Source organism: Vulpes vulpes, chromosome 1 (genome assembly GCF_048418805.1).
Source record: "Vulpes vulpes isolate BD-2025 chromosome 1, VulVul3, whole genome shotgun sequence".
Classification (NCBI taxonomy): domain Eukaryota; kingdom Metazoa; phylum Chordata; class Mammalia; order Carnivora; family Canidae; genus Vulpes; species Vulpes vulpes.
The window spans coordinates 131,961,115-131,971,763 of NC_132780.1; the positions used below are offsets into that span (position 1 = coordinate 131,961,115).

At 55.3% G+C, this 10,649-nt stretch overlaps 1 long non-coding RNA gene across 1 annotated transcript; it reads right to left on the reverse strand.

Annotated features, from left to right (window-relative positions):
- Positions 1 to 452: 452 nt before the first annotated feature.
- Positions 453 to 3,688, reverse strand: LOC140597311 (uncharacterized). The gene is made up of 2 exons (XR_011999185.1): positions 1,774 to 3,688; positions 453 to 934 (listed from the first exon to the last, which is right to left on the reverse strand). It is a non-coding gene; the product is annotated as an uncharacterized lncRNA (long non-coding RNA).
- Positions 3,689 to 10,649: the final 6,961 nt, after the last annotated feature.

A 10,649-nucleotide genomic window follows, 5' to 3' on the forward strand; every position in this document is an offset into this window, starting at 1 on the left:
GTGCAGGCCCGTAGAGAGGACACCTTGTCTTGCCTTTGTGCCTACATTCTGACTGTGAAGCCAGGCCCATAGCCTCTTAGAAGGACAACACTTAACGACTCACACAGACTGTTCAGTCATCTCACAGATTGGAGGGACCAGAGGCCTGCAGGATGAAGCGGCCCCCCAGAGATACACGATGGGGCAACTAGAGCCAGGAAGGGCCCCCATCAGCCAGCTCTCAGGCGAGGGCTTGACATTCTGAGGTGGGCCGTGGGAGCTGGGCGGATTGATTTGGGGCAGGGGACACACGTGGCGATCGTCCTGCGCTTGTAGGAGAGTCTGGCCTGGGTCAGTGAGAGATGCGCCCGGATGACAGACTGGGGGGGCGGTGGCTGATGCGGGTTATTTATGGCTGTTTTTCTGTGAGTCCTTCAGGGCCGCAGAGGTAATTGAATAAGTGAGCATGAGCAAACTCGAGCAATCATTTAATTGTGACAGAAAATGAAGTTGGTTGCAGCTGGGGGGCACCAGCCCATTACCGCTGACCCTGGTTTCTGCTGAGTTGGGCAGGCAGGGCTGGAGTGGCCATCGGTCCTTGGTCTGCCCTCATCCTGTCGCCCCGCAGCTGTCCCCACGCAGGCAGGGCCTGGGGGCATTGGCGGTCAGGGAGTTTATTTTCCCGGTAGGCCTCTCCCCGAGTCCCCTTCTCTGCCCCAGGCTGCCGTAGACAGTGAGGGGCTGGGAGGTCCTCAGAGCTCTGGGGGAGGCTTTTGGCCTGGAGGTGAGAGAAGGGGCTCAAATCTTGAGGTTTGGAACGGCAATGTCAGCAGATGCACAGGAAGCTGAGATGGAAGCACCATTAACATCCCCATTTCACGGATGAGGGAACTGAGGCACTGGCTCCTCACAAGATGCGCTTCTCCTAGAGAAGCCCCTGGGAGGCACTGAGATCCTGGGGGGACGGCAATGATGCAGGTGAGATGCAGTGAGGTCATATGGATCCCACAAGTCCTGCAAGCTTTCTCTCTCACCTCTTTTTCAGCCCAGCTGGCCACCCACTGCCTGTTCCCCCAGGAAAGATTAGGTTGGAAGCCTGGCCCCCAGGTTCTGGGGCTGAAGGAAACTGTTGGAGCCCTGGACGGGCTTAGCCCCCAAAGCTCTGGCCTCTGGCCTTGCATCCTCTGGCATCCAGTCCAGCCCTTCTGAAGAAGCAGATAAAATTAGGCCTGCAACGTGAGAAGCCAGTTCACCTTCCCAGGCTGGAGCAGCCACAGTGGCCGTCGGGCAGTGCTGGGATGACAGGCAGCCCCCGGCTCCCCGGCAGTGGAGCAGGGGTGGGGTTAGGCCTAGACCCAAACTGCAGCTGACCTCGGGCAAGTTCCTGGGATGCTGCATTTTATCTAATAACACTAACTGCAGCTCTGAGCCTGTTTTCTTCCCAGTGAAGCAAGTGAATGCTCCCTGCCACTCTCACTGGGTGATACTGTTGTAAAGAGCTGGAGAGACATCAAGAAGGGCTCCTCTTTTTTTCTCTTTCATTCATTCATTCATTCATTCATTCATTCATTCAGCTATGGGACACCTGCTATGTACCACCCATGAAATCTGTTTGATTTTTAAAATGATGACCCTGTGTTATTTTTGTAAAACTTAAGCTTACTTTAAAAAGAAGGGGAGGGTATTTTACCACTATTAGAAAAAAGAAGGAAAGGAAGAGGAGTTCAGTGTAGTGGCCCAGTGCACCAAAGCGGACCCCCCCACCTTGCCTGGCTGAAGCCCACAAAGAAATACCTGTGGTGCAGGAGGGTCTGTGCAGGTGGACAGCACTGAGCACTCGGAGAGGTCAGGAGGCGTGTCGTGGGAGGTCCGAGGCACCTGATTACTATGAGAAACTCACACTGGATAATGGGTTAATCTGATGGGTCAATCGCTGTGCTTCTCGGATGTCACAGAGGACTTTAGCAGCTTCCTGCAAACTCGGGCTGCAAGCTTTGACCCTAAACCAGAAAGCAACTCCTGGCGGGGTGCAGTGGGAAGCAACCACCCTGGAGAGGTGTTGGGAGGGGACGGAGGTGTCTTTAGAGCTGGCCCTTGGCCAAGGCTGAGTAGCAGGCAGAGTAAATCCTGGGAAACCCACCCCCACTGCTTCACTCTCCATTGGCCTCCCTACCAGTGTTTCTTCACGAGGATGCTATGTATTCTCTCTTTCTTTCCTTTGACAAAGCTATTTGTGGGTGGGGCTCTGATAGGTTTGAATTTTTAAAAAGGACAAAGTGTTCAGCTAAAAGAATGAATCTTTAGTGGTGGAATTTCAGACCTCTTCCTCTTAGGAGAGGTTTTATTTGTTTTGGTTTTGTCAGGGACTCTTCCCTGTGTCTCTGGAGCCATGCTGCCATCCCAGGCTCCCTCCTAGACACTGTTGGTCAAGTCCCTTTCTCCATCACTTGCCAGAGCATTTTGAGGGGTGGGGGTGGGGATCAAGAGCATCCTCTGGTTCCAAAATGAGCCCCCAGCCAGGGCAAATGCACTCTCTGCTCTTGCATTCAGCCATGCTCTGCCCTGGCACACCTTCCCCAGAGAGAGGTGGGGGGGCCTCTGGGAGCCAGGAGTGACCTGCACCCCCTGCCCCACCATGGGGCTGGGCAGAGGACCCCAGCCACATCTGAGTCCAGCTGGCAGCATTATGCAATGTCAGCTCCTACCTGGACTAGCTCCTCTGACCTCAGCACAAGTGAAGGAATGAACCCCTCACACTCCCTCTGTCCCAGGTGGGGGAGGCGTTAGGCACCAGCTGCAGGGACCTATCAGGCTCTTCCCCTCTTGCCCGCCCCTTGCCCCACTCTACCCCTTTTCTCCCAGAGCAGCCTTATCACAGACCCTGCTCTTCAGTCCTGGAGGGGAAAGAGGGACAAGCGCAGTCTTTTTCTTATTATTATCATTAAAAGATTGATTGATTTGGTGGGAGGAGGGGCAGAGGGAGAGGAAGAGAGAATCCCAAGCAGACTCTCCACTGAGCATGAGCCAGGACTTGATCTCACAACCTGGAGATCATGACCTGAGCCAAAATCCAGAATTCGGTCGTGGAATTTGGTCATGATCCTCCCAGGCACCCCGAGAAGCGCCCTCTTTAGGGATCTGGCTGTAGCAGCCAGTTCAGGATCTGGGGAGATAGTTGAGGCCCTGGCCTGCCCCGCCCTGCCTCAGCCTCAGTGTCCGGGCTCTGAGAAGCCCCCAGTGGAGCCGAGGGAGGGCTCTGCCCTGGTGTGGGGGTGCCATGGACCTTGCCAGCCCCCAATGCGGAGATCAGGAGGGAAGAAGGCCTCGTCCCTCGGACTGAGTGCTAAGGAGCCTGGGGTGCAGACAGCTTGGTGAGCAAGTCCCAGCTCTGGCCCCGAGTGACCCTTCTGAAGACCTTACCTAGGGCTTTGATCCCAGGGTGCCAGCACCCTGCCCCACCCTCCCCAGTCTGCCCAGAACCCCGCCCCCCCCCCCCCCCCCCACACTGCCCAGCTGCACTGTGCGTTCAGCCTCAGGGCTCCTCGTTGGAAATCTCAGAGCTCCCCTTCCCATCACCCCAGCCCAGGCTGCTGGGTGTAAGGACTCTGACCTGACCCTGCAGGACACACCACAGCCTGCGCCAGATCCTGTGGATCCTGTTTGCCTGGAAGCAAGGCAGCCTGGTCCAGTTGTCACTGCTGTCCCCAGCACTGGGGTTGGGGAAGGGGAGGGGAGGTTGACTGGTCACACCTCCCTTCTGACCTGCTGCGTTGCTGACCCCTGCTGGCCATCTCCACACACACCCCTCCCCGCACAGGCATCCCTCCACAGAGCCCTGGTGCTTGAATGCTTCCAGGGCCAGGGAGCTCACCACCTCATGCAGCATGCAGTAGCCTCTTCCAGGTGGAGGTGCTCTGCTTCTTAGGAAGGTTCTTTGTATTCGCTGAAGTCTCAATACTGGTGACTGCCATCTGTTTACTTACAGTCATTACCCTCTGGAGTAGATTTTCATCATCATCATCATCATGTACTATCTATGTGCCAGGCTCAGTACAACATGTCATTTAACCCTTTCAACACCTGTGAGGCTGGTGCCTGTGTCATCCCCATTATATAGATGGGAAACCTGAGGTCCAGAGGAAACGTGTCGCCTAAGTGTGTCTCAAAGCCAAGAAGTCACAGAACCTGGGTTTCAAATCCAGAGCCCATGCCCTTGCCAGATAGGGATGTCCCCATCTCACTGCCCCCCCCTCTTCTGCTTGGCTCTGGCTTGTTCTTTCTTCTCTACCAAGCCCTGCTGTCCCACATAAGCTCCCACCTTCCCCCCAGAATCTGCAGTGGATTCACTCCTCCTCCAGGAAGCCCTTCTGGACAGCTAAAGGGTAAGGAAAGAGCTTTCTTCCCCAAGTATCTTTTCAGAGTGAGAGGAGAGGAGTGGAGGACATAAGGAGCCCACGTCTATGATGTGGGTGAGTCCTTGGTGACACAGTGGTGGGGGGGAGGGGTCTGTTCCTTCTTCTCCTCTCCCCTCCAGACTAGATTTTGGTCAAGGACCTGATGCCCCTACTTGGTGCCTGTCAGGACCTCAGGAGTCAGCATTTGTGGGGTCTGCCCTGGCCTAGTCTCATGCTGACCATTGGCAGGATGGCAGCATCTGTAGCATTGGGGTGGCATCTTCCTGCAGGCCTGTGGCCCCACCCTGCCTGGTACACCAGCTTCCGTGGGGGGATCAGGAGTGCTTGAGGGCAGGGCTGGGGGTACAAACTTCATCGCCCCTCAAAGGGCAAGGAGCAGGAAGTGGTTCAGGCCAGCCCCTGCAGGGCAAGAAACTGCATGGGTGTGTGTGTGTGGGGGGGGGGTACCCAGGACACTCTGGTTACCAGGGGTCTGGGATCTCCCGCTTCCTTCAGTGACCTCCGGCCACCTTCCGTAGCCACAATGCCCTCAGTCATGCTCAGGTACCCTCATCCCTGGCTGTCACCTTAAGCTCCTTCCATTTTGCAGTCTAACTGTTGAGACCTCAGGGAGCAGGCCTGCATTCAGAAGGATTCCCATGAATGAAAATCTCTATCAGGCTTGAACCAAAAGCATCTCAGTGTAGGGCAAGACTTTCAGACTCACCTAGTCCCATCCATTCATTCTGTGCTAGCCTCTCTGCTGAGTGCCAAGGCAGCCTCTGCTTACATGCTTCCAATGACATGAGGCTCACTACCTTTTGAGGCAGCCTAAGGCTCAAAATAGTGGGGACCATCTTTCTCCTGCAGAGCTGAGAGCTGAGCTCACAAAGGCTCAGAATCCCCCTAGCCCTTCCCCTGATGAAGTTTGGAGCAACTGACCATCTTATTGCCACATCTTCTCCCCAGCCAAAGTGAAGAGAAGAGGCCCGCTCTGAGAATGGGGAGGGGGGTGCGCCTGCCACAGGGGAGAGGCATCTCACACCCAACCCTCAGCTGAGCTGCTGAAACTCCAAGCCCAGCCCTGCCAGCTTTGGGTGGAGAGTGGAGAGAGTTTTTGACAGAACCCACATATGCCCGCCCAACTTTGGGGTTCTCAGAGGTTCAGGCCTGACTCTTGGTGGCACACGTTTGAAGGGAGAGGCTGCCCTAGGGGTGTCCTGGCTATTGGAAAGGAGAGGGGCACCTGGATAGCTCAGTCAATTAAGTGTCTGCCTTCAGCTTAGGTCATGATCCCAGGGTCCTGGGAGAGAGCCCTGTGTCAGGCTCCTTGCTTCTCCCTCTGCCCCTCCTATGCTTTTCCTATGGCCCCTTCTGCCCACTTGTGCTCTCTTTCAAATAAATAAAACTCGTAAAAAAGAAAAGAAAAGGAAAGAAAGGCGAGATGGACATGGGGGCCTGATTCCCAGGTGGATGGCACGGAAGGGGGCCAGGCTTGAGCTGCCTGAAAGGCCCCTGCCCAACAGGACAGCCTGACCATCCTGGAATTCAGACTCAGGTTCTCTGGCTCCCTAGTCCCCACTGTCCTCCTCAGCCTGGATGCTATACTTTTTTTTTTTTAAAGATTTTATTCATTTATTTATTCATGATAGACACCACACACACACACACACAGAGGCAGAGACAGGCAGAGGGAGAAGCAGGCCCCATGTAGGGAGCCCGACATGGGACTCGATCCCAGGATTCCAGGATCATGCCCTGGGATGAAGGCAGGCGCTTAAGCCACTGAGCCACCCAGGCTGCCCATGGATGCTATACTTTTACTGATGCAGCCACAGACCCCCCACCCTCACCCCTGTTGCTGCCTATAGAACTGACCATTATCACGAGCCCCCCAAGCCCTCACTGGAGTTCAGTCCCCGCCCCACAGGTCTGCGCAGTCAGGCCTGTGGCCCTGCGTACAGTAGTTTTACCTCCTTCCTCCAGTAAGCCACTGTTCCTCCCCCATTCCTCTGCACGTGGAGACAGGGCACAAATAGATAAATAAAACGAAATAAACACGTTCGTCCCTGTTAAGTTTCATCTTGTTAGATCCACCCCATTGCTCCGGCCTGTCAGCTTCTATTTAGATCCCAGCTCTGTCATCTGGTGTATTTGCCACCATCTCCCCCTCCCCCAGCTGTGTGGCATCTGCAAATTTGATAAAGTACATGGAGCATGTTTGTCTCAGAGGAAGCCCCCTCCTCCCTGCATTGGGTGGCTGGAGCACAGGTGTACACACACACACACACACACACACACACATGCTTTCCTCTTCCATTTTTGGCAGAGGCTTGTCAGCCCTGTCCAGTCACTTGGATCCTGGTGGGGACCCTGGGCATCCATGTTCCACAGAGGGTTTGGCCCTCAGCAGCCACTTGCTGTGTACGTGTCCCTGTGGAGGATGGGATGCTCTGGGTACATCCACACATCCTCACCACCATTGGCTGCTATTTAAAGAGCCTCTGACCAGGCAATGCCCCACTGGCCCTTTCCACCGCGCTCGAGGCATGGCTGGCCAGCCAGCATGGGCCTTGGGTCTCCTGGACAGCTGCGTCTCACCTCCCATGCTGCTAGACACACAAGGCACAGCGCCTGGATGTGTAGCTCATCCTCCTTTTGGTCGTGGCTCTTGACAGTGGAGTCAGCATGACTGCATGGGGTGAGAACTCCTCCTTGCCCATGCACCTGCTGCGTGCTGTTTCTCTGATCCTTCTCTTCAGGGGACCCCAGCTCTTCTCTTTGCAGTAATCGCATAGCGAGGATAGCCAGCTTGGAAAGATCCAGATCTTTACTGCAGAGCCTGCCAGACATCATCTTAATAGAATGGAAAAGAACTCAGGGCCTAGACAGACCGTCCAGAATCTTCTAGTCCATTCCCCAGCCTCCAGGAACTGCATATTGGAACACAGAGAGGACTTGGGCATATTCCTATCGCTCCCCTCCTGCAATGGGAGCTGTTTGTTCTTCCCGCAGGGAAGGTGGCAAAAGCTGGTTACCTGCATCAGGTAGCTGATGGTGGTAACAAACCACCCCAGGTTCTTGGTAGTGGCTTCTACCAACATGCATTGATTTCTTGCTCCTTCTACTACACTGCAGGTCAGCAGGGGATTTGGTCTAAGCCATCATCACCTGGGACCCAGGCTGAGGGCCTGCCCCAGCTGCAGCATCACCCCGTGGCCGAAGGAGGAGGTCACAGATCCCGTACCAGCTCCTAGCAGCCCTGTCTCCATGTGCCATTTGTTGCTTCCATTCAGCATTTCACTGGCCAAGCAAGTCCTGTGGCTAGGCCTGATTTCAAAGGGGAAGAGGCAATCTCATCTCTTTGGTGCCAGGAATTCTGGCGAATGGACTCTGCATACTGGCTGCTCCTGTCCCCCATCGTGGTCCTGAGTTCCTGTCGCACCGTGTGGGTGCGCATTCTCTGAGTCTAGGGTGGAATGTCTTCCACTCCACCCCAAAGGCCTGTGTAATACACACTTCTGGGGGATTTTGTCCATATCTGGACCTGTTATCCATATGAGCAACAGACCACCCCAAAACTTAGTGGTTTCATGTGACAAAATTCCATAGAACTACACCCACTCACCCACCCACCCACACACACACACAAGAAGTGCCTTAATGAGGTCTGGGCCTGAGTTAGTGTATCAAGGTCAATTTCCTGGTTTTGACCAGGAAAAACTATGCCACAGTTATGTGGGGTATTATTCTTGGGGGGAGCTGGGTGAAGGATACATGAGAAGTCTCTGGGCTATTTTTGCATCTTCTTGTGGATCTTAAACTATTTCAAATTAAAAAGTTATAATAGTAGTAATACGGAGTTAGTGGCTGAACACAGCAACAGTGCAGTGACTCATGACTGCCATTTGGGCAGTGCTGGGTGGGAACAGCTTATCCCTGCTCACATGGGACTGGCAAGAGTGGCTTCTCTCATGCGTCTGGCGTGCCAACTGGGCTGCTGGAACAGCTGGGGGCAGGCAGGCATCTGTCCCCACAAAGTCTCTCCAGCAGGGCAGCTGGGCACTTTACATGGTGGCTCTGAGCCCAAGGGGTGCAAAGCAGAAACGAGCAGGCCTGGGCTGGCTCCGGCCAGCATCCCTCTGACCATTGCCCTGTGGTCAAAGCAGTCGCAGAATCAGCCCAGATCCAAAGGGGGAAGAGGTAGATGCCGCCTCCTGATGGGAGGGTGGCAGAGCATGTGTGGCATCTTCAGCTCACTGCTGTGGCAGAGGCTTCTCGATTTGCCACCCTGGCTCCAGTCCAAGTCGCTCACCTGTGCCGTGGTGGGTGGAGGCTGGAGAAGTGAATGGAAGGAACTGGCATCAGCCCTGCCTAGAGAGAGCGCTCCAGAGAGTGCTCCAGACTCCGGGGCAGTGCTGGACTCCCACCCAGGGCTCAGCCCATTTCACCCCTTTGAAGCCCCCACTCCCGCCCCCTTGGCAGCAGCAGGACGCACTTCCCCAGCCCAGCCCCGCCTGCTGGGGAGTCTGTTTTGCACATGCTGGTGTTTGCAATCAAAAAGTTCAGCGGCCCTTCCAGTCTGCTTAAATTAGTCCCTGTGAAAACCAAATCATTTCATTTGCAGAGAAGGGCTTAATTGCAAGGGGAAGGAGGCAAAGGGAATTCTGTTGCCTGTTTTCATTGAAGAAAATTGCTGTACTTTCCCCTGTCTCCTTCTTTAAACAGAAGCGGCTCAGAAATTGGGCTGTAATCACCAGTGATACCTCTGCTCCCTTTCTTCTCAGAGCTTGTTCAGTTCCTCTGTTCCTGAGACACTGCTCCGGACTGTCCCCCCAGCTTGCAGCCTGGTACCTGCAGGAGGCAGCCCCTCCACAGTGGCCTGCAGCCTCCGCACCCCGCTGCCCAGGTTAGGGTTCGTCCTTCAGGTCACGGGGCCTCAGCCCTGGACTGGCTCCGACTCTTGGCAGGAGGAAACGTCCTGTCACTTCCATTAGAAATCTTGGCCAATCTGCTCCGAGCCCTCCCTCCAGGAGGGGAAGGAGAGAGCCATGTGGAGACTTGGGAAAAGAGCAGACAGGTGGAACAGCCAGTGTGGAGCCTTGGAGGCAGCAGTGGGCCTGGTCAGGGTGAGGGCAGCAAGGTGTATGGCCTGAGCAGAGTGTGGGCGAGCATGAGGGCGGGCCAGGGGAGCTTCCTAGAGCCTCTCTGAGGTCCTGGCTCAGCGGTGGTTTTACTGTCCTGGTGAACCCAAGGCAACTCGACAAATCATGAGTGGCTCCCCTTACTTTGGTGAAGGGAAGAGAGCAGGGCCGAGAACACAGGCTCTGGAGCTGGTCTGTCTGGGTTCAAACCGCAGTTCCACTACTTGCCCGAACGACCTGTGCCTCAGTTTCCCCCACCCCATATAAAGGAAAGAACAGCTACGGCATGGGGATGTTGTGTCATTCAGTGGGCTGCAGCTCACTATGAGCATGCCATGATGCTATCATGTTCATTTTACCATTTCTTCCTTAATAACGTCCCCTGTACAGGGATAAAGGGATTGGTCAGCCCAAGGTTCCAGCCAGTAAAGGACAGAGCTGGTCCTGAGGATGCTGAGTCCCCGCCTCCACACCACCACTCGCTCCCTGGGGTGCAGCACCAGGTGGCATGCTCCGCCCCAACTCATCCCCTCTGGCTCTCTTTTTCTGACTGCACCATGGGGCCCCTCTGCCCAGATTCTCTCCTTGTCTCTAGAGCTTTCTCCGGACGGGGTGGAGAAGCCGGCCTGTCTGCCTGAGAGGCCTGGTCGGAGCAGTTGGTGGTTGCCGCCTGACTGCTCCCCTGCCCCTTCCCTTTGGTGGAGGCCCAGGAAATAAAGGATTTGAAGGCCACACACCTGCCTCCACGAAGGGATTTGTGTGTGTGTGTGTGTGTGTGTGTGTGTGTGTGTGTCTCAAAGTCAATGGTGTATTAATTAAGGGGAACAGCTGCTACTGCAGTTCTTCTGATAAGTCAGTGACAAATGGCCGTGTTTACCTTTCTCCTGAGCAGAGGCTGCGGGAGATGGCCTGGAGCTCCTGGGTGGATGTCCAGGGCTGAGATTTGTGGGGTACAGCTTCTCCCTCCCTCACCCGCCTCCAGCTTCTGTCTCTGTGCCACCAAGCCCAAGAGGGCTGTTTGTCACTGAGGAAAGGCCGGTGGACTGGGGAGCTGTGGAGGGGACTGGGCCGGGCAAAGGAAACTTCTCAACGATGGCTCCTACTCAAAAAGAGGCCCTTGGACCCCCTCCTC